At 41.9% G+C, this 24,159-nt stretch overlaps 1 long non-coding RNA gene across 14 annotated transcripts in view; it reads left to right on the top strand.

Moving 5' to 3' along the window:
- Nucleotides 1–24,159, top strand: part of LOC310848256 — a 388,509-nt gene that overhangs the window by 268,173 nt on the left and 96,177 nt on the right. The gene's annotated exons all lie outside the window — the stretch shown is intronic.

Below are 24,159 nucleotides of genomic sequence, written 5' to 3'. Positions count from 1 at the left end.
GGTCAGTCTAATCAAAATAAATTATCCCAGATGACTTTGGAAGCCCAGCTGGCAACTCCTCATTTTCAGATGGCTCAATGTGCAGCCGAAATGAAAATCGGCAACGTATTTACATTTTTAATGCATTTCAAAGTCAGCCTGTAATTAAAAAAAAAAAAAAAACAGAGCTGGGGAGGGGGACTCCGGAGTCCCACTGAAAAAGCACAGTGCTCAATTTTGGCAAAGATTTGCTCTGAAATGCTCACTGGCAAGTCCTATTTCTTGTTTTGCTGGGGTGGGGGGCAGTGAAGTAAGAACAGTGTTGTTGATGTTTTTAAGAACAGCTGAACTTGCTATAATATACTTAATATGGTAACTGCTTCTGAATAATAACTAAAAGTGGTCATATCTGTGTAATGGGCCAAATGAAGTGAAAGGAAACAAATGCTGCAGACAGATAGGAGAAGCTTGGCGGACTCTTCATCAGCTGCCTACTTTGTGTATGTGTGGGTGTTTAAATCCAGAGACCATAATTTTTCTTCATGTGTATCCAAAGGAGTTTTTCAGTAGTCGTTCTCTAAGGCTCCTGTCTATACCTTGCAGGATTTTTTTTGCTGATGAGTGTACTGTTTGCTCAGTAATATCTTAGCCAGCTGTTGGAGAAATGTAGTTTTCTGCTTGTTTTAAAGGGGAAAAATACCTTTTGCTCTGCAGGGGAGCTCTTCCTCTTCCTCAGATATTGTGCTTCCAGCTCAGACATTTTAAACAGAGAGAGATGGGGGTGGAAAGCGGAAGAGAGGGAGGGAGGGAGGGAGGGACTTGTGTAAATCGTACAAAGCTGCATAGACCAGCAAAATGTCAGCAGCTTGTAATTAGCAGTTCATGGTTACGTCAGCGACCATATCTTTCCAAGAATAACTGTGATGCATGCCACAAAGTGAGGAAAATAGTCACAACCTAGTTATCAGCCCTGGTTCAAACAAGGGCAGATGGATTAATGAATGTGCTGTGTTCATAAATCAAATATGGATGGGATCACATGTTGTGGGGCTTGCTGAGTTCTGCATAGTTGAGGGCTCAGTTGTCAAGTTTTCTGCAGAAGCAGGCTGTGGGGAGAGATTTGCAGAGTATAGAGTGTGAACCTTTTAAATAACGCACTGGTTGCCCGTAACAAATGCCTTTGCTTTTTATGCAGGCTTCATCTAACACACGCAGCTGGCTGACATGATTGCACCACGGTTGCCAAAAAGGAGAAAACAACAAATGCAGATGTGTGATGCTTTCACTGAAAGGCTATGGCAAAGAAAGTGCACCGTTACTGTAGATTTGAGTTTTGCTCGGCTTTTCAAATATGCTTCACAAGTAATGTGAGATGGCTTTTAATCAGCCTTTTCTATTTCAAAGGGTGCGTTTTCTTTCAAATGTGTCAAATTTGGTTCAGCATTTTTTAAATCCAAAGCAGATCCTGGGGGCGGGGAGCTTCTTCGGGAACATTTTGGGAGCTGAGCCTGACTGCTTTGGGTATGCATTTGCAGTCCTGCCGCATGCAAGCAGTGAGGGGGGCATGGGAGGTGCCTCGTCTGTGATTGGCTTTTTGCAGACGCCTTTTACGCAGCACTTTCCTGGCTTTTATCTGCAAGCCTTTGCAACGTGCGGTTTGTGTTTCTCCCCTCCTGTTCTGCGCTGCCCAAATTGCTCGGAGCCTCTTCTGGTTTCCCAGATTCCCTGCAGAAGTCAGCCTCAGTTCAGCTCTTGTTTATTTAGCTTGCCTTAATAATATGCCCAAAATAGACTGCATTGTGCAAACATGTTATATTTTGGGCTGGGAAAAAATGCGCATTTTGTTCGGAGGGCAGGGCTGTGTGTTAACATGAAGCCAATAGCTCTTTTGTTGCTGCATGTAGTGCCGTTTAAACATCCTTTAATTACTTGGAAGTTTACTAAAGGCGTCATTCTCCCAGCCCCGCATTTTGGATTTGGGCAACGTGTATACCATGCCTGGACCCAGAATAGTGCTTTTCTGTGCACCAAACAGGCTGGAAGGATTTCATTTGGCTTGCGTGTGTGTAAGTTCAAACAGCTGGTCATTAATGCAGGACCCATCTCCAGAGTGAAAACGTTAGCGGACGTGAATGGCTGCCTGATTAATGCTGCCCTTCAAAGGGTCCTCCATCCAGCAGCCATGCTTGCAGCAGAATAATGCAGCCTGATTTGATTGCGCTCTAACAGCGTAGTATGTCATTGTGTCGCCAAGCAATTGAGGTTATTATGGGGCAGGGCTGACAGACGGGACAGTGGGGTTACTAGACCGTGGCATTTTTAGAAATACAGGCCTGACCTACTTAGAGTTATTCTTGCTGGCTGGCTGGCAGCTGCATGGTGCATGGAGTGTCCTGATAGGCTGAGGCTGTTGCTAGGGGGAATTAGCATGAATTTTTCCACATGCAGCCTCTGATTGAATGATAAAAGCTGACTGGAATTAAAGAGATTCAGCTCAGCATTATGTAGATTTATCTCCCTTATTTCTCCTTCTGGAAGCAGAGAAAAGGAACAAAATACTGTGTATTCTTTGACGCATTTTCCTATCCAAGGGGAGGCAGATCTTGTACTGTTTTAATTCTTGAAATTATGTTATGGGGAAAAGAGCCATTTGACATCACAGAATGTTTCGTATGGGCTGACTGCTTTCTCGTCTGATTTACATAGCGCTTTTCTGAAGCAAGCTTTTTCACCCCTTCCTCTGTGCAGATATAGACTCCTTTATTGTTAAGACACGAAAGAATAGGTAGGCGGCTGAGTTTGAAAGGAAGCCATGTATACTGGTGTTTGCTACATGGTATAAATCCTGGGCAATTTTTGGAGCTGCCTCCATTCGTTCATAAACAGAGATCAGTTCCCTCAACCCTAATGCAGAAAGACACATACAGGGATTTCTGCAGCGTTGGATGTGAGAAATTACTTGCCATATTGCATTCTTATATTGAAGAGGCTTCCTCAATCTCCTCCAACCAATTTGATAATACAGTGGTACCTCGGGTTAAGAACTTAATTCGTTCTGGAGGTCCGTTCTTAACCTGAAACTGTTCTTAACCTGAGGTACCACTTTAGCTAATGGGCCCTCCCACTGCTGCTGCGCCACCGCCGTGCAATTTCTGTTCTCATCCTGAAGCAAAGTTCTTAACCCGAAGTACTATTTTTGGGTTAGCGGAGTCTGTAACATGAAGTGTCTGTACCTGAAGCATCTGTAACCCGAAGTACCACTGTATTTTCCCTGTCCCTGGATTTAAGTATATCTTTAAATGCTCTGTGTCAAAGACATTTGGGAGGGCTGGGATTGAGCACATGTCTTCTTCTTTCAATGTGTCTCTCCCCCACCCCAGTTCAGCTCTGACTTTTTGTGACAATTCCAAGCTCCCTGCAAGGGCAAATAAAACACCCAAGTCAATACTGCTTGGGTGTAATCACAGATCTTACCTTTCTTACCACTACTGATTATGTAAGATCTGTAAAATACACAGAAAGCATCCATTTATCTTCTTAGGCATCACTGAGAAAGGAATGGCAATTCTCCAAACAGAAAAAGTGGCGTGTGCACATTCATTTGAATTTTACAAATTGCACAAATGTATACATTCGACTGAATAATGCAATGGAAGTTAATTTGAATTCGGAAGGTTTTTGATAGAACCATCATGCAAGGAACTCTGGAGGCAACGTTAATCTTTGCTCATCTCCTTAATCTAGATTCCCAATCTATTGCTATTACCTTTTCTTGCAGAGGCAGACAACATATGACCCTCTAGATGTTGCTGAACTTACATTGTCCCTGGCTATTGGCTAGGCTGCCTGAGATTGATGGGAGTAGGAGCTTGGCAACATCTGGAGGGCCACAGGTTAGTCACCCGAGCCATGCCCTTGTCATTAGTAACAAAAAGCTTTCAACATAATGCAAAGTAAGACATAGATTTGATATGACCAGGACAAGAAAATCTAGGACAAAAACTATATGCACCAGGGCTGGCTAACCTGGACTACAATTCCCATCAGCCCCAGCCAACCTGGCCAGCAGTTAGGTATGATGGGAGTTGCAGTCCACAACTCAGTCATCCCCAACATATACGCTGTTGGCTCTAGGTCTCAATGTTGGCCTCACCAGTGGCCAATTATGTGGTGCATGAAAGGCCACAAACAGTTTCTGATAGGAGCCTACACCAATCTGAAGTCGATCTGTAATTGGCTTTGTCCCTGCTGCACACCGCCCCCCCCAGGCCTCCCTCACTTCCTTTTTAACAGTTTGTGTGATTTCCACGAGTTGTAAAGTACCTTTTCCTCTATTGCTAGCATTGCTTGTGGTTCTGCAGACTAGCCAAGTAGCCAGCAAGTTTTCACCTGCCTGTGGCTATTCTTCCTGGAATTCTCCCAATGTCCTGAGTGGAAGAACACAATGTTAGTGGTCGGTGCTTCATCCCTTATATGCAAGGAGAAAAGGCAGAAGCAACTGTGAAACTCAGGGACCAGGGAGGAAAACAATGGGATCAAGGATCAGTCCACTGTATTTGGAGCAAAAATGTACGCACTCTTGTTCCTTAATGGCCATTTTATATCCCTGAAGTAGCTAATTATGAAACAAACTGGAGAAACTGATGGCTGGCAATCCACAATAAAACTTCTACTGTCCTCCAGTGTATGTAATAATAACAACCAATAAACTTAGTTACACCATAGTGTTGGAGCAGTAACTTGCTTGCAGTGCTGCAAATTACATCAGATGGAAAATGGAGGGGGAAAGTGATGAATACTAGGGGATTTCTCTCTGCCTCCCATATTTTTAAGCAAAAGAACACACATTCACAGAAATGTGTTTTTTTAATAGGTTTTATTTGGCCCTTGCTGATTCAGCTGGAGCATACAGCTCTCATACATTTTTATGATGGATGCAATGAGAACTTGGAATGTGTGTTTTTCTTCTTGTCTTTTCAAATAAGAGTAAATTTATTAGGAGACCCTGATTTTTCATCAGAATTGTAGTAGTTTCTCTGTAGACTAGAAAGACAATTTAAGAGATCCTAATACTGATCATATAGCAATTTCGGGGGGGGGGGGAAGGCTGCTTTGAAAAAGAAACACTAAACTCAGTGCTTTTAAAATGAAGGGTGAAAATGAAGGAACTGGGAAGTAAAATATTACTATAGGTATGAAAGAGCCAAACATCTTATTGATAAGAACATGGCCTTCTATTTGTAGCATGATTTGCTTCCCTCTCCCCTCTGGCTTTCCTTTTATAGAAAACTAAATTACTTTAACCCCTGAAAATAATAAAGTGTTCCTTTTGCTCTAGGTTTTTCTTGACAGTCTCTCCTAAAGGGAAATAAATAAATAAATAAATAAATAAATAAATAAATAAATAGAGGCTTCTTTTCTCTTAAGCCAGCACTCTAAATGAAAATGAAAGCAAACAATAAATGGAAGCACGGTGGCATTATAAAATAGGTTTATGCAATACAAAATAAATTTAAAACATATAGTTTAAAGGCTCAGCACCCAAAGTTTTCTTAATATTAGGCACTAGCATTATGAAGCGATGGTACGAAAAGTATGTGGGCCACTTCTTTTTCTTTTCTTTTTGCACCACTAAGTTGCCAGGAGTAGAGATGCTTATATGCACCCAGGGCATTGCACCCAGCGCTTGCCATTCCAAGCTTATATGCACAGTCTCATTTTTGATGCATTATCTAAAGAGGTCGAGGTGCTTAAATCGCCCATACTGGGAAAACCATCTTGGGTTCTGAGATTTCTCACTGAAATAAAGTAGGTTTCTTCCATTACATTATTTTTCATCTTGTCGTTCCACCTCCCGTTGGCTAAATCAAAAAATAGAAGGAGACCAGTACAAAAATACTATTGATGTACAAAATAGAAGGAGATGATTTTTGTCTTCCTACCCATCTGTTATTTAGTCAGTAACAGAACAATTATAATCCACAGAGATGCTGCCTGGAGGAAGGCTTGCATGGGAGGGAGATGTTCCTCCACCAACAGAAAGAAGCCTTACCTGTTGAGAGGAAAACACCCATTGCAGAGACTCCTACTACAGCCAGGGAAAGCTCCCATGAGCATGGAATGGATCTACCACTGTTGGTGTCCTTTGGTGGTGCTAGCTGTCGTTCAGCACCAAAACAGGGCATTCCTGCTGTGGGACAGAAACAGGACAGAAGGCTTTGGGTCCTGCGGATCCAAAATGCCATTGGTCACTTGAGGCCCCATGATTGGGCCCATCATCTGCCCCACCTTGATATCAATGGGGATTATGTTTCAAAATTGAAATCAGCTAGGGTGAAAGAAAAAAGAAAGACACCCCTTTTGCGTTTAAAAAAATCTGCCACTTTCCTACCCAGTGACCCTACTTGGCATTGATCTGCCTATCGTCAGTCGCTCAGTATTTCTTCCAAGTGATCTAAAAAACAATGCAAATATTTGTAAAACGAAACACATATGTGTGTAAAATCTAATTATCTTTGTAACACCGCCCTTTCCCAATAGCGGCTTTCGCCTCCCAGGATGTGTAGTGAAGAGTACCAGTTTCTCCGGGGAAATGTCTAGGGTTGGGGAGCAGAAGTGGTGCAAATACTCCTGCAGTCTGTCTGTTTTGGCAGCAGCTCATTGTGTGAACTTAATGTGAATCAGCCCAGACACATAGAGGCTCTCTGCGCCTGCTACTGTCAGTTCCAGGCCATGAAGAAGTCATGGCAGTGATTTACATCCCTATATTATCTAAACTGGGCTTATGCCACAGAAAAAGGGATCTGATTGGACTTTTCAGCTCTCTCATCTTTGCACCAAAGAATGATCTGGTGAAATCCAGAATCGCCTTATCTGATTATTTCCCAAATATCCCCACAGAGAACTAGAATAGCCAATAACACTCAGTGTCACCTGTGGCCTATTTACTCTCATAGTGGCTTTCTTCCAACCAAGGAGATGTTAAATGGTTAAACTGTTACATGAATGTTTACATAAATCAGACCTGCTGTGGTATGTTTAGACATGTTGCTCTTCTTGCTGACTGCCATTTTAGGAAACCACTATTGCATGTACAGTTTCCGCTGGCTGAACCTGTTTTAGAATTCACACTTCCAAAAAGGGAAGTAATTTCTCAGTAACTGGCATGTGTACGTGTGTACACATGTTTGCACATATGTGCACACATATATCTATTAAAAAGTGGTTCAGATTCTTATGTCTACAACAGTTTTGAATAATGGTCTTGCTGAGTGTCTAGAAGATGCATCTGGTGCAGAAGAAGGCCTTTTCCCTTGACACACTAGACTAGCATTTAGGATCTGCATTGGCTTGCTAGGCAGGTAGGAACTAACTCTTTATGTTCCTGCCTTACAGCACTATTCATATAATTAGAGAGAGAGAGAGAGAGAGAGAGAGAGAGAGAGAGAGAGAGAGAATGAGAGAGAGAGAATGTAGTCGTATCTCGGAAGTTGAACGGAATCTGTTATGGAAATCCATTCGACTTCCAAAACATTCAGAAACCAAAGCACAGCTTCTGCAGCCGATCGGAAGCCATGGAAGCCTCACTGGACATTCAGGTTCCAAAGAACGTTCGCAAACCGGAACACTCACGTCCAGGTTTGTGGTGTTCAGGAGCCAAAACGTCTGAGTACCAAGGCATTTGGGATCCAAGGTATAACTGTACTGGGTCTCATGGAACATTATAACCTAGAATTTTTGATATTAGGTAATTTATCTTTTTCCAGTACAGTATACATGCAACTTATGCGGAGGTTACATTTCAAGGATAACACATAAAGCCAAAATCATGCATAGTCAAAACACATTGGGTACAATAGTGGGTGGGATTGTCAAAGGCCCCCCTTTATTTTTTATCTTTATTTTTGCTATGTGTGTAAAGCTGAATGTGCACAAGTTACATGTGCATAAATTGGTGGTCTACTCTACTATATATCCTTGGTAACTGGAATTGCTGCCATATATGATAGTGACTCTTTCTCTCTTTCTGTCATTTCCAGTATGTGTGGGTAGTTTCTATTTATTTTGCTTATTATCATATGCCACCTTGCCATCACTTTATAGCATTTTTCTCTTCATGTGTGTTTCCCCATACTTCAAGTGGTATATTTTGTCCTGTATTCTGTACCCACATAATCATAAATCCCTTCACTTGGTCAGCTTCCATATCATAGGGATACGGGTGGCGCTGTGGTCTAAACCACTGAGCCTCTTGAGCTTGCTGATCAGAAGGTTGGGCGTTCAAATCCCCACAACAAGGTGAGCTCCTGTTGCTCTGTCCCAGATCCTGCCAACCTAGCAGTTCAAAAGCACACTGGTGCAAGTAGATAAATAGGTACCACTGTGGCGGGAAGGTAAACGGCATTTCCGTGCGCTCTGGTTTCACCACGGTGTTCCATTATGCCAGAAGCGGTTTAGTCATGCTGGCCACATGACCCGGAAAGCTGTCTGTGGACAAACGCTGGCTCCCTTGGCCTGAAAGCGAGATGAGCACTGCAACCCCATAGTCACCTTTGACTGGATTTAACCTTTATCTTTTACCATATTTCAAGTGCAATTTATGTATGTTTGACAATAGGTGTTTTTCCTAATTAATTTCTCAAAATATGTTGGTTTTTTTTATATTGTGGCTAAGATTCTAAGAAATTAGCTTAATAAAGATCTTTTTTGGAAGCGCTTAAACCATGGAGGTCTCATGTGGTCCCAATCCATAGCTGAATAGAGAAGACAAATGCCTAAGAGTGCTTACGAGTGTACCTAATCATTCCAGTCAGATGTCATAGGGTGATGATTCCTCAAGGATACTGAAACTCCTTGGAGAGGCACCAGAGTCTTCTCAGGAGCTCCTTGTTTGTGTCTGGCTTTTGTTAGCTGGGGATGACAGTGCTTTATATAGTAAAGTTGTAGGAAATATATATTTCATAGAATCATAGAATCATAGAGTTGGAAGAGACCACAAGGGCCATCGAGTCCAACCCCCTGCCAAGCAGGAAACACCATCAGAGCACTCCTGACATATGGTTGTCAAGCCTCTGCTTAAAGACCTCCAAAGAAGGAGACTCCACCACACTCCTTGGCAGCAAATTCCACTGTCGAACAGCTCTTACTGTCAGGAAGTTCTTCCTAATGTTTAGGTTGAATCTTCTTTCTTGTAGTTTGGATCCATTGCTCGGTGTCCGCTTCTCTGGAGCAGCAGAAAACAACCTTTCTCCCTCCTCTATGTGACATCCTTTTATATATTTGAACATGGCTATCATATCACCCCTTAACGTCCTCTTCTCCAGGCTAAACATGCCCAGCTCCCTTAGCCGTTCCTCATAAGTCTTCGTTTCCAGGCCTTTGACCATTTTGGTTGCCCTCCTCTGGACACGTTCCAGTTTGTCAGTGTCCTTCTTGAACTGTGGTGCCCAGAACTGGACACAGTACTCCAGGTGAGGTCTGACCAGAGCAGAATACAGTGGCACTATTACTTCCCTTGATCTAGATGCTATACTCCTATTGATGCAGCCCAGAATTGCATTGGCTTTTTTAGCTGCCGTGTCACACTGTTGGCTCATGTCAAGTTTGTGGTCAACCAAGACTCCTAGATCCTTTTCACATGTACTGCTCTCAAGCAGGTGTCACCCATCTTGTATTTGTGCCTCTCATTTTTTTTGCCCAAGTGCAATACTTTACATTTCTCCCTGTTAAAATTCATCTTGTTTGTTTTAGCCCAGTTCTCTAATCTGTCAAGGTCGTTTTGAAGTGTGATCCTGTCCTCTGGGGTGTTAGCCACCCCTCCCAGTTTGGTGTCATCTGCAAATAGTGTCATCTCCTCCTTGGTGGAGACAGTGTGCTCTGTTGCTTCCAAGAAGAGCTCCAGCTCTCTAATTCTTTGGAGCGTAGCTACACGTTGATTTTACTTAGGCCCACTAACTAAGGAAACCTGTGTCCATTTAAATAAGATCTTGTGTTTCACTATGGAAAAGGAAAGTTAGTCCATAGACGTAACAAATATGGAACTCCAGTGTGTTGAAGTATAGGGTACATTGCTTTTGAAGCCTCTGTAATGTTCATGATTAAGGAATAGGCTTTAAAAATAGAAGATCTCTCTGAAAACAAAGGACATCTGTTGGCATTGTGATGGAGTGGATAATAACTTAAAGCTTAGGTATGTGGACATTTTAATTATCTTTTCTACAGGGTGAATGCAAAATCTTAGCAAGCTTGGAAAGTTGCTTTAATTCAAATCAGTCCATTCTTGTTCCGTCTAGCACAAACTGATAGGCAGTTGCTTTCCATCCTTTCAGACTGGGTTCAGTCCTGGGAGATGCCAGAGTTTGAGCCTGGTATCTTCTGTATGTTAGTCTACTGAGCAATGGTCCCACTCCCTCATATTTCAGTCTTGGAAATTCTGGTGGTGAAATCTCATTGCATATATATATATATATATATATATATAGGCGATATTTAATGGTTTTTTAGAAATGGTTAAAATGGTTAAAATGCTTTTATACTAGCAGGAAAAGCTTTTGCCTGTGTTTTCCTGCTCTGCCACTTGCCCAGTGAATTGGACCACAGTGTCTGAAACCCAGTATGATTTACATTGGGCTCATGCAATTAGTTACTTTTCAAGAACAAGAAGAGGAAATAAAATGTGCAATAAATTGCCACTCTTTGAAAACCAGTATTTGTTAGTAAGCTAACTCTTGCAAACAGTCACCATGCTCAAATGTTTCCATTGCTGACAGTTGAGCTGGGTTTTCAAGACTTTCTTTACAAATGTGAATGGCAACTCCTGCAAAATGTTAATTTAACCCCCCCCCAAACACACACACACACACACACACACACACACACACACGACTGCTGATCTCAACGCCAATTCACAGTTTGAGGAGTGGAAGGGACAGAATTTGCCAAAACTATGTGGTTGGGATTTATAGAAGTGTTTTTCAGAGCAGATGAAGTGGCTGGGCTGCTGGTGTGTTCTCACAAACTGATGAGAAATGACAAAGATGAAGTGGTAGAGCTTCTACTTCAGGCACAGTCTGAATATAGGTCTTACATTGCAATCAAAAGACACATAATATACTCTGACATTGACTAAAGTACTGAAGTTGTGAAGTTTTTAATTTAAGGTTTTTGGAGTGCATAACATCAGGTGGTGTATTGTTTTCTTTTCCGGGTGGAGTAAGTAAGCATGCTTTCAAGATGGTTGATGAAAGCCTATAGGTATTATCTTGCTTATTACTAGCCAGCTTGTTACTGGTGTGTGCTGGCTGCCATGGTAAACCACACACAACCAGTATGCACTGCAAATGAAGAAGAAGAAAATTTGACTCTGGTTAGCTGCTACTGTTTAGGCAGGAGTGGTTAGCAGGGATTTTTTGTGCAACAATTTGAGCAGGAATTGCTATCTGAGAATTTCAGCATCACCAAAGATTTTACCAGTGCCTCCCCACAGTGGTTAGCCTGGGGGAACTTGCACTCCATGTGGAAACTTTCTTGACCAGAAGTGCATTTTCTTCATGCTTGCTTTTATTTTGCAGGAGCTCATCCCAAAGGCTCAGGAAGCTAAACATGCATCCATTTTAAATGGGGATGTGTTGAAGAGGCAGGGACTAGGAGCAATGCCCTCTCTCAGGGCCTAATGCTTACTCATGCTAGAAGATGGAAGCATGGGTGGGTGGGTGTGTACAGGTATACTTATAGTGTGGGAAACAAAAGTGAGGCCAGTTGGAATTAAAAATCCAATAAGTAGAATGCAAAAGGTCTGTAAAAATCCAGTGGTACGCCCTTATTTATCAGGTAGAAATGTCCTTCAGGAGCTACTGAGCTGCCAAGCCAGCTTTGCAAAAGAAAAACCATGCCTTCAAGCAAAGCTGATGGTGCAGGAGCAGCCAGGAGCCCTGCCAGAAATCAAAGGGGACAGTGAGAGATGAGGATTAAAGCCTGAGATGGAAATCAGTCACCTACATCTTTCTCCTATGAAAGTACGCAAATGAATGACAAAGGGCCATTGACACTAAAGGTGACCTAGAAGGGGTGGCATTTTGAAAAAGAAAGCTAAAGAGGATAGAAGGATAAAAATAGCAGTTATAATAAGACACTGAAAGGGAGGGCCTCACGTAAGGGGAATTCACGTCAGCGGGGCTTCCATTCAAATACTTGCTTGTGTGCATATATTCAGATGAAGTGTTTTATGCACAGCTGAGCTGAGACCAATGATGGCTCAGTCTATTTCCTGAATACGTTGGTATCACATGAGTTTATTCATAAGTCATTTTTATCCCATTTCTGTATTAATCTGCTTCCCTTACAAAATAAGATCTGTGTGAAAATTCATCTTTCAGGGCATATTTTTGAAATATTTTCTCACCAAAGCCACATTTTTTTAAACGTATGTTATTCTAAAATCTCTATTTCTTTGTACACATTTTGGTATGGTCTTTGAGATGAAAAATGCACCACAGAACTTGGAGAAGTCTGAAATCTGAAGGATAACTGTGTTTTAGTCTGTTTATTCATCCAGGAAGTGCAGATCAGATAGGTAGGCGGGGCCTCCCTCCTCTGATGTCACAAAGACTTTGCAAGCCCTGCCCACCAGCTAACTGGCACCAGCTGCAATCCCAGCTTGGGCAGCAATTGGCTGCATTTGGAAAATTTTCACCAGGCACCACCAGGTGGCTGATGGGTGGTTCTTGAAAACACCACTTCAGCAGAGATCAACTCCCTTCATCACCTTGGATGGGCAAGAGTTTAGTTGCTTTTCTAGGGCAGCATATATTAGAACTATGTCCCAAAGTTTCTTAGGTTTTTTTTTGCCAATCACGTGAGAAAATAAGTGGCATACTAGTATCTACGGCATGTAGTTTTCCAGCAATGGGAGAGCGAAGAGCAGAGCGCTATGGGAAAGGAAGATAAAGCAGTGAAGGGACATTGGCCTGGATATTTTCGTCATCCCCTTCCAAAAGCCACATCAACTGTGAAATAATTGTGGGCCTTATAACTGGCATGCAAATTTTTCTGCTACCAAATTGGAGGAAAGGGATGAGCTTGGAAGACAGGGGCCCACACTTCCTTCATTTCTTTACACTGTACTCCTTTTTAATTGTTATAAAATGAATTGTTATGTCTTTCAAAAAGGTCTAGATATGAAGTGCTCTACTCCGGGACTGTGGGGTCAGGGAGACCCAGATTCACTTTTCTTTTATCCCAGTTCCAATGAGAGAGAGAGAGAGAGAGAGAGAGAGAGAGAGAGAGAGAGAGCTTGTTTTGTTTTGAAATGTTTCCAATTATAATGTTTAGGAAATCATGCCTATATCCATCTTGAGTTGTTAGATCCATCAGCGTCATCTCTCTTTACTCCCTCCTCCCTCCTCTATGTAAAGTCTGGAACAATGCAGGATGTGTTGAGGCAAAACTGTTTCAAATTAAGTTGAATGTCAGTCTTTAAAAGTTTCCAAGGCTAATTCAAAGGACTGTCCTAGAGCTTGGTTTCAGAGTTATGAAAAATTGGAATCCCTTGCTTGAATACATTATGCTGTGTTACACAGCATAGTTTCAGCTTGTAGAAATCTGAAATGAATTCAACTATTTGAGTAGACTTAGGCTGTAATAGAGCAAGCATATCTGTTTTCTTGCAAAGGGGCAATTGTGCTTTTTGATTCTCTCTTAAGGAATAAGGGAGACTATTAGAGTGAGCACAATTATTAAAGTACTATATTCTATTAAAGGTGTTCAGTGTTCGTAATCTTGGTTGGGTTATGCCTAGTGTCCCGTCCCCCCAGTTAAAAACCTACAATCTAACATAGAACCTAAAACGTCCACCCCTCTACACTGCATCTTATATATAGGGCCTCTAGACTTTCTTTCTATGGCACTATAGGCCAGTAATGGAGAAAGGGTGCAATACACCAGTCACAAAATCACCAGTCTGTATGGTGGAAGGCAGCAGTCAGATGGGTAGCTTAACTCATCATGCCCAAATCAGATTATAGCCTTTCTGATTCCCAGGCTATAGCAAGATCTGATTTTGCTCACTTCTGTTTTCAGCCAGGATTCCATGAAGAAAATGAAGTCGCAAGTTTGTAAAACTCTGAGCAAGTAGCTGGTCCAATAAAATATATAATTCTATCTACCATTTGTATCAAACTCTTCTTGCACTTGACGAAGCTAACCCCTAAAAGGCTTCCTGCTTAATTTTTTTACCTTGGGTACCCTATTATTGATATGACTATGCTGGTTTTTGCATGTGTCTTTGACTAAATATCAAAGTGAAGTGTTGGTCTGAAAATGCACTGTTGTTACACTACAGATTAAAATAAGGATTAAGGAAGAGTGATGGGTTCCTCTGGGGAGGCTTGATAAATGTATGTGCACACACAGCACATTAATTGTTTCGGGGTCAGCTCTCCTGCTCAAGACAAATACCTGCACATTTACATCTGACACCCTTGTTTGTCAAATCCCAAAGCTGCTTCTGCTTCTAAACCTACAGCAAAGCTGCCATTGTGCTCGCGTACACATTTCTGCAGGTTGCATCTGGTGCCAGTCCAGCTCAGAGTAGACCTACTGGTGTTAATGCGCACAACTAACGCAGGTTCATTAATTTCAATGGGCCTCCTCTGAATAACTCTAATATTGGTCAGAACCCTGACCATGCTTTGATTCCATGCCTTCAGTACCGCAGGGAACCTCAGTATAAATAGGTGCAGCATCTTCTTTCAAAATGAAGACCCACGAATTGCCCTAGTATAGTGCTCATATTCTGTCTTGGGTTTGGAATAAAATGCACTTACCACATACTTTTCAGTAGAGCTGGAATAATAATTCAATTTCTAGGTGCTTCGTGATTTATTTTGAGCCAGTTTGTTCCAGCGTGTGATACATAGGGGTGAGGGGCAAGGCAAAACTTAAGGAAGGGGTGTGGAGACAGCAGTGCCTAGGCCTCTCTGGGGCAAGCCATCAGCCTTTTTTGCCAGGAGGTGTGTGTGTCAAGTCACCAGCTATGACTGCCAAAACCACAATTGCCAAAATTTGTTCTTTAAAAAGAAATCTGTCCTTACATCTATTCTTTGCATAAAGAAAATATACCTAGTGTTTCCTTTCCCATCTCAGCCCTCCTACCAGAGGCTTCATTTGACAGTGATGGAGCTAAACACATGAAATGGTGGAGTTTTTGTTTGGTAGAATATGAAATGCAAATGGATTACATCAATGATGGGGAAACTGTGGCCCTCTGTTCTTACTAATGGCCTAGCCATTGCAGGATTCACACACTAAGGGAAGCAAATGGGCTCTATTGATCCTAATGCTGATCCCTCCCCATATGCAGGTATGCTCTAAGATGGATCGTAAAGTAAAGGTAAAGGGAGCCCTGACCATGAGGTCCGGTCATGGCTGACTCTGGGGTTGCGGCGCTCATCTCGCTTTATTGGCCGAGGGAGCCGGAGTACAGCTTCCGTGTCATGTGGCCAGCATGACTAAGCCGCTTCTGGTGAACCAGAGCAGCGCATGGAAACGCCGTTTACCTGCCCGCTGGAGTGGTACCTATTTATCTACTTGACATGCTTTCGAACTGCTAGGTTGGCAGGAGCAGGGACCGAGCAACGGGAGCTCACCCCATTGCTGAAATTCGAACTGCCGACCTTCTGATTGGCAAGTCCTAGGCTCTGTGGTTTAACCCACAGTGCCACCATAGGTTTAAAATATGACCCCTTTCTTCAGTATTCAACCTCAGTGGAATATTGGAGGTGATCAGTTAGAAAGTCTGAAAAGCCAAAGGCGACAGATCAAACTGTCTCATCCAGGGACTGGGATCCTATCACGCTGCATATGTCATTGACTCCAACTCCCATCAGCCCCAGCCAACATGGTTAATGGTCAGGGATGATGGGGAGTTGTAGCTCACACCTTCCTATCCTCATTTAGCTCTCTCTTTTAGGTGCCTCTGGTAAACTCATGTTGGGGTGGGGGACTGGATCAGGATAAAAACATTATCACAAATCTCCTTGATCATGGTTGATGTGGGGAAAGGGGAGTGACAGTTGGGTTTTGTTTATCTTCCTGCAGATTCTTTCACACACATATAATGTGCCTCCACTAAAATGGACAATGTCCTATACAATTCTTCTTTAATGGAGCCAAGTGTAGAAAGAGGTGAGTACAGTCACCCTGCTGTGGGGAAGCTAAAGGTGAGCTATCCATCACTAACTAGCCATGAGGCAATCTCTTCCTAAATACCAACACAGTTTTCTTGTTGAAAAATTTGAGTTCTGCTTACTAGCATTGCCTAGAAAGGGATTTCCTGTAAAAGGAAGTGGCTCCTCTACTCTTAAGGTTACTTATTGCACAACAGTAAACATGAAATTGTGTATGCTAAGTGAGATAGACTTGACAAAAGTCTACTAGCACCTAAAGATTAAATCTCATCCGTTAGCCAGATGCAAACCCTTTTCCTGTTAAGCCTTTAAAGAAAACCTATCTGAGTCTTCATTATAGGCACAACTGAGAAGATTGTGAGGTTTAGGCTTCCACAGCTACTAAATGCAAAATAACTGAAGTAGTTCCACACCTTAGAAATAAATGTATAGCAAGAAGAACATGTATTCTGGTGACTGGCTGCATATTCTTTTCTCCCTCATAACAGTGTGTTTAGTTGAGATAAGGGGTGCACTTCTGGGTCAGAAGCTTCTGTGTATACTAGTTGATTCTCACTTTAAACACGCTAAGTTTTTTGAGGTTTTCTGAGATGTCCACCACAGCACAAAATTATCCTTTCCAGCATGCTTCTACATCTACTCCTGCCAATCACAGTATTTTCATTTCTGTGTTTATAATTTGTAAATGCTGTTGTCTTTCATAAGTATAAGCTTCTATAGCATCTCTAAAAAGGAGAAAAGCGAAATAAAGTTGAATGGGAAATCCAAGCCCTAAAAATGTGGCACTCCTAAGTGAGGGATTTCATTTAGTTTTGAGAAAATTGCCTTCAGTGGCTTCAGTGACTCTTTAGGCAAAAATCTGGTTGTTCAGGGCAATATTTCTTTCTGCAGTGCAAGGCAAGTTCATATACCATGCAGAATTGGATTCTGGTCCCACATTTAAAATTAATTGTTGATTGGTTGAATGACTCCCTCTTCCCTCCATATTTTTAGCTACAAGAGAGAAGCATTTCAGAGCAATCTCATTGTCAAAAGCTGATGAATTGCATTGGCATATTTCCCCAAAACACGGCAAATTCTTCATTGTGACTGAGAAGGTTATTTCAAAAACACACTTGGATATACTCAAAAAATTAAGAGCTCTCCAAATGATCAGGACCTGGCACCTGCCAATTAATCAATTCAGCAAACCAAAATATAATTAATAGTCAGATTTATGCATTCAGATATGGTGGCATTAATGATAAATGGAAATGAATTTTGTGAAATTTAATCCTGTGTGTTACTCTGAGCTCCTTGGGGAGGAAGGGTGGGATAAAATTCAGTGAATAATAAACACTTAATCTTCTGTCCAAGTGGAGTCAGATGCTATAAAAGTTTAAAGCAGCACCCTGTCTCAAATCAGTGGGACACAGCCTGTCCTTTCTCGCCACTGAAAAGCCCTCATTTTCCTCTTTCCTCATTATTACTATGTTTCTATACTTCATTTGTCTAGTAGTGGGGTGTTTCAGAATGTGGCTGTAGGGATCATGAGAAAGTTCACATAGACACCCTTGCCTAGTCCACGGCTACCACTGAGCATGTGTGTGTCTTCATGTTTTTTCTGATACTGCCTGACAATGCTGAAATTAATGCAGATTGGAATTTAGCATGCTATTCCAAGTGCCCATTTATTTCCGGCCACCGTGATATGCGAAAAGTGCAGTACTGGTAGCAGTCACATGACTCGACTCAACATGCGCTGCTGGCTATAGAACTCAGTGTGGACTGAGTGTTTTCTGATGACAGTCACACATTGATGGGATGATGGGATTTGGCCTTGACAGTGGCAGCATCCACACATGATGCCCAAACCATTTTTAGTGCTATGGGAACAAGCCCTGAGGTACCGTATTTTTCGCCCTATAGGATGCACTTCCCCCCCTCCAAAAATGAAGGGGAAATGTGTGTGCATCCTATGGGGCAAATGCAGGCTTTCGCTGAAGCTTGGAGAGCAAGAGCTCTCCAGGCTTCAGGAAGCTATCCGCAAGCCTGGGGAGCCCGCGGGAGTTCCCGCCGGGCTCCCTAGGCTTGCGGATAGTTGCCTGTTCTGGGGGCTGGGGTCGGGGGTAAGCTCAGGCTTCCCCTGCCCCAGCCCCGCACCTGGGGGGGAATATATTTTTTCCCTTTCTTCCCCCCCAAAAAAACTAGGTGCACCCTATGGGCCGGTGCGTCCTATGGGGTGAAAAATACGGTATATCCAGAATGTCCCAGTGGGAGTGTCTGCACAACCGCAGATGGACGACAGTGTGGGGTCTTTTAATTTTGAAGAGTCTCAAGAACCAACCCAATGGATACAGGTGAGTCATTGCCTTTGGTGAAGTTTTGTACGCAGCTATTTTCTTTGTGCATTGGTATTATTTTCTCTTCTTTTCAGTGCTGTGATTCACATCACCTTTAGTTTGGGTAAACTAAACTCTCTAGATTGGGTAAACTACAGTTCCCAGAATACTTTGGGTGAAGCAATGTGATTTAAATGTTTTGTTGTTTTTTTGGGGTTTTTTTTACATGTATAGTATGTATGCAGCCATAGCAGCTGTCTTTTAAAGGTAGGGAAACTTTATATTTTTTTATTTCAAGCCCAGCTAATCTCCTCTAAGTGCAATTATAATTTTGACAGTATTGAAGGAAGTTTAAGGATATATCTGAAACTCCTGTCTTCACTTGCCTCTTTAGAAAAATATGGCTTGTACATCTAAAAAAAGGATTTGCATAATCAAGTCAGCTAATTAACTAGTCCGACTGTCATATTTTTCACTTTGTATTTTTTTAAAGAAATTGAAAATGCTGGGTGGCGTTTTTTGTCTAACATAGGAAAACTGCAGGAAGGCAGCAAGTTGTCAGTCGAGCTAATCTCACAGCATCCTTTTCTCTCTTTAAGGAAATAATAAAGCTGGAGGAGCAGATTTGCCACCTTTCTAATTCTAATCTTTTGTGATGAGTAAAGCTATTTTTTAATAGAAATCTGATAAAGGGGTAAATATGTGCGATCATGAACTTCAGTGAAACGTAGTGGGAGTTACTGATGAAAAGCCTGATTCTAATAATGGAATCCATAGTATGAATAAAAAGGAGGCATGTGTATTTTGTTGTTATCATGAACATACACCAGGTGAATGAATAGTTTGATTGCATGTGCCAGCAAAATATGTCTGGCATTAACTCTTAAAACAGCAACATCCTGGTTCATTCCTTTCTCTTCACCCAACATGTGCCTAGTGTCTCAAGACTCTATATCTAGCTCCTTGACAATAAAACTTTCCCAGTACTTCTTTACAGCCTTCTGTGATGCATCCCTCCTGTACCTTGAGCTTCAGTTCCCACTGGTGGTATCATCTTCCAGGTCATATTTAGGGCAAACAGGTGCAAAAGAGGGCTGGGCTTTTTGTAGCTTTAATAGTTGCATAGAAGAGGGACTTCCCACTAGTTGCTCTTTTATCATCCTTCTAACAAGCTGCATCTACTGAAATTCCTTGTTCTCCACAGTTACTAGAAGTTCAGTAGCTACATTCTCCTTTGCATCTGCTCACCCCCCCTGAAAGGCGATTCTGGAAGTGTAAATGGGATGTGCTAACAAATGAGAAAAGAGGCTCAGCTCTGAGAATTCCAGAGGGTGGTAACTGCTGTATACAAAATTCTGAAACAAGGTGTCACAACTCGTTGCCCACAAAGGCGAGCACAACCTGACTGAGTGGGTTGTGCTAGCCTGTTTTAAAGACAGGTGTCAGATATCAAACCCATTCTCCTAATCCCAGAATGTGGAGTCTCAGTTACAAGTGTTTGCATGCTCATCAGCATTTTTGGTCTTAACCACCATCCCTTGCCATTGGGCAAAGGAGCTGATAGGCTCTCTAGTTCAACGTATCTGAAGGTCACCAGCAGAAAGAGAGAGAGTCAGGAAGGGGGAAAAGTTACATGTAAAGTGGCAGTCTCCCTGTTTTATGAGAGCTGGATTAGAGCAATATTGGGGGGGGGGGGATTGGGGATTGGAAAGTAGAAAGGTTCAGACTCAGTGGTTACTATCTCATGAAAGAAGGAATGAGATGTTTGCACCAATCCTGAGTTTCTGGAGCTTTCACAGGAAGGGGCCTTGTCCCACTAGAGGGGAATCACAGATACATAAATTTTCCCTCAGGATTATTTTGCATGCACTTTGTGTGGAAATGGATTTCTATCCCTGAGGCTGTCCTGTGCTCTGGTCATATGCATTGGTGAGATGATCTAAGAGTCTATGGGCTGTGTATATGCTGTGATGCCCATTAAGTGTTATTTGATTGAAACATGGGGTATAACTTTTCAAAATAAATATGTCAATGGTATCCTTTGTGAATTTTGTTTTATTTACTAATATGCATGCAGAGCTCTTTGAAAGCAAATAAACACCCTCTCAACAGGAAATACACTAACCTTGCATTTTATCCCTAGAGATAAGCTTATTCCTCAAACTACACCCCAATTTCAGCTAAACCCAGCTTGAAATTTCCTGAGTATACTCTTTCGTTAAGGAGCTACTTCAGTCGTGTGTGTGTGTGTGTGTGTGTGTGTGTGTGAGAGAGAGAGAGAGAGAGAGAGAGAGAGAGAGAGAGAGAGAGAGAGAGATATCATTACTGCAGTTTGGCAGCAAAGTATTCTTGGACACTGAACTAGCCTTTTCATCCAGGCTGGCTCTTGGGCCTTCACAGAGAGGAAAGGCTGTGAAGGGCTTCAGCTTGGGTTAGGTCTTTGCCTGAGGAGCAACAACAAGGTCTCCCTAGCTGTGGACTATTTCTGTGTTCCTTGGGTGTGATTCTCAGGCTTGGTCACAGACTCAATTCCTAGCTGCTGGCTCACCTCTGAGAGCTGCTGGTGGCCAAGCTTCGACACATTCACTCAAATTTGAAAACTGAATGACTGGTTTCTCAGTCTGAGACGTTGTGCTGCCTGAGGCCCCCTGAAGAAACTATGGAGTACCCAAGGGTGATCCCTGACAGAGGAAATCCCAAAAGCACCTTTCCCTTGGAGTAAAAATGCAACAACAATAAATGAAAAAGTAACAAATTTCTTTTCCTCCATGGCACCCAAAATCGTCTGCCTAAGATGACCACTTCCCTCTGTAGAGCTGCTTACCCATTACTCTTATTCAGGCCTTGATAGGTATTATATTGCACAGTTCAGAGCAGATTCCTAGCTTTCTGGGAATACTAGCAACCTTTTGTTTACATGTCTGGTCCCTTATTAGGACATATTTTAGGCAAACTGGTGCTAGGTGAACTCATAGTAATCAAACCTGTGCAAATGCGTAACAGTACAAAACCTGTTGAGTTCCAGTGAACAGATTTGGGGATTTATTGGTCAGGCAAAGTGATGTCATTGGGTTAACTTGACAGTGTGGCATTCTATTTGTAACAAAACTTTCTTCATTATTAAGATGTTATAATGAATCATGGCACATAAGTACAGGATACCATACTTAAGTTTCAAGTTCAAGCTGAATGTCCAAGGTGAAATAATAGAAATTAAGTTGGTTTGCAGGTTCAGGACACTATTCTGTGTTTTGCTTCCATTTTCACGGAAGCCAGAAAAGAAGCAAAATATAGTGTAATCTTCCTTGAGCATCAAGATACAATAATGAAATTTTGAATGCTGGTTTACAATAATTTTTTATTTTTTTTAAGTGTGAGACCCATTAAACTCTTGCAACTGTTTTCAAGAAGAAAGCTAAGATGTAAAAATGTAGTGTCTAAAGCAGGGATTCTTGAACACTATGCTCTATCACATTTGTACCCCATCTTTTCTCCAAAAAGCTTAGGGAAGCATATTTATGTTTACTCCATTTTGTTATCACAAAAACCTTGTGAAGTAAGTTACATTGACTAATATTCACTGGCTCAAGGTCATTCTATAAACTCCATGCCTACATGGGAGATTTGATCAAAAGCAGCCTCAGTTCAGAATCTACATTGAGGTATGGCACTCTCCAATCCATACAGAACTGGACATGTAGTTTTAGTTATTATGTATTTGTGAATTCATATCTCTGTGGTCCTTTGGTGCACACATCTTCAGAGATGATGAATAAGTCTTTTGCAGCATTTCGGAAAATATAAGGACTGTACATGTATAGCAAACACAAGGAGAGGGGCAGCTGCACCACCTTGATATCAATATGTTGAATGGGGCATTGGAAAGAAGAGCTGATGCATGCAAACCTGTTCATGCATAAGCTCTCCACCCGACTGGGCAACCAGGATGTGCAGGGTTCCCAGTGGGTGGAATGCCTATGTATATACAGCTAGGTGCTCAATAGGGTCTCCTTTCAGATGGCCTTCTGAATTTGGGGTGGGTGGGCATGCAGTGAATGTGCAGGTATGAGGAGGGGATGAGCTGGCAAGCATGGTCACCCTCCCCCCTCCACATGTGCAGAGAATTTACACATCATCACAGGAGTTAGGCAGCAACATCCCACATGTGCATATTTGACGGTTCACTTTCCATTATACATGACGAAAGAACTGCCCCTGGTCTTAGGTGAAATCCAGTGGCATCATGATTATCCTGAGTGAATCCAGCAGATGTCTGGTTTTATCAGTCAACGTGCAATATCACAGCTGCAGCTGTAGACATCGTGAAATTCAAAGTTATGAGAAGTGACATTCTGGAACTTCCACTTCTGTGAGATGGGACTATAGCTGTTTCAGTAATGCTATGGACGGTTGAATTATTTCTTCTGTATATGAATAATTAGAATAGGAAAAGGATGAAAACCTTCAAATATGGGGCTTTCCGAATGGGAACTCTAGAGCACTCCCTCCCAAATGCTTCAGCTAAACTATGCCTTTACTCCAAAAAAAGAGAGAGGAGAACTTAGCTACAGTCAGATTCCAGAAATGGAGATTAATTTTTATTAGAAACATGCCTAATTGTTTTGGGAGAGAAAGCACATACGGCTTCTGCTGTGGTTGCATCTTCCAGTTTGTTCTAGTCTAAGTGGATGTGTTTATCCACCACTAAGCCTTGCTCACCCCCCCTCCCATTTATATGTTTGTTGACAATGTGCAGGGTTGAACTGGCATTTTCATATTTCAATGCACCAAAGGCCCCTTAAAGAAGATGGTTGCAAGTGAGAGAAAAGAGATATGTAGCTTGCTCCCTAATGGCTTATTACCGTCACATTTGCAATTCAGATCAGTTTTAAATTGACTGAAAATTTTCAACACATAGCAGGCAGTTTAAACTAATGATTGTCTGGAGGTTCATATCTGACATGAGCTAAGGTTCTGTTCAAAACAAATAGCAAATAATTCCTCCCATAGAGTCAAAATGTCACAATTTAAAAAGTGTACATTGTTTCCAGAGTGTGTCAGTTCTATAAGAAAATCACATACGCAGCAAATATTAGAGGGCCCTATTTGACTCCCGATTTTTTCTTGATTTAAAAACAGAAATGTTTATTCCCATCTAAGAAGTATGAGCAAAAATCCTTTTTAAACAAAAAACAAAAAAGCCCCTTCAGATATCCTAATTGTAAAATAAAAGGCCCTTGGGGCAGTGGTAGGCCTGAGTTGCCTAGCAACCCTCAGCAGGTAGCTGAGATACAGCTGCAGCTGTCCTGATTCTTTCCTAAGAACCTTCTTATAGCTTTTTGTGTTAATCTTTAACCAGGCTTTTAAATGCTATATTTTCCTCTTCTGTCTTTAGTTGGTAGCTTGCAGGAGCCGACTGCTCAAATTTTCTCCCTCAGGCATCTTGTGAAGGTTTACAATTGCATGTACCATCTAACCTTATTTTGCATAGCATATTCGGAAGGTTTAGTGAAATTTTTACTCTGTGTGAACAATGGCTGCTGTAGGCACACAACTACAAACACTGCCTTTGATTCTAGCTTCATAACTGTGGTGGAGCTGTCTTTGTAATGATTTCATTTATTTGGACTATATCATTTTATGCTAAAATTTTAAAAAGCACCTTAAAGCAATTT

The sequence above is a fragment of the Podarcis gaigeae genome (genome assembly GCF_964106915.1).
Source record: "Podarcis gaigeae genome assembly, chromosome: 7".
NCBI lineage: Eukaryota > Metazoa > Chordata > Lepidosauria > Squamata > Lacertidae > Podarcis > Podarcis gaigeae.
This window is presented reverse-complemented; position numbering and strand designations above follow the sequence as displayed.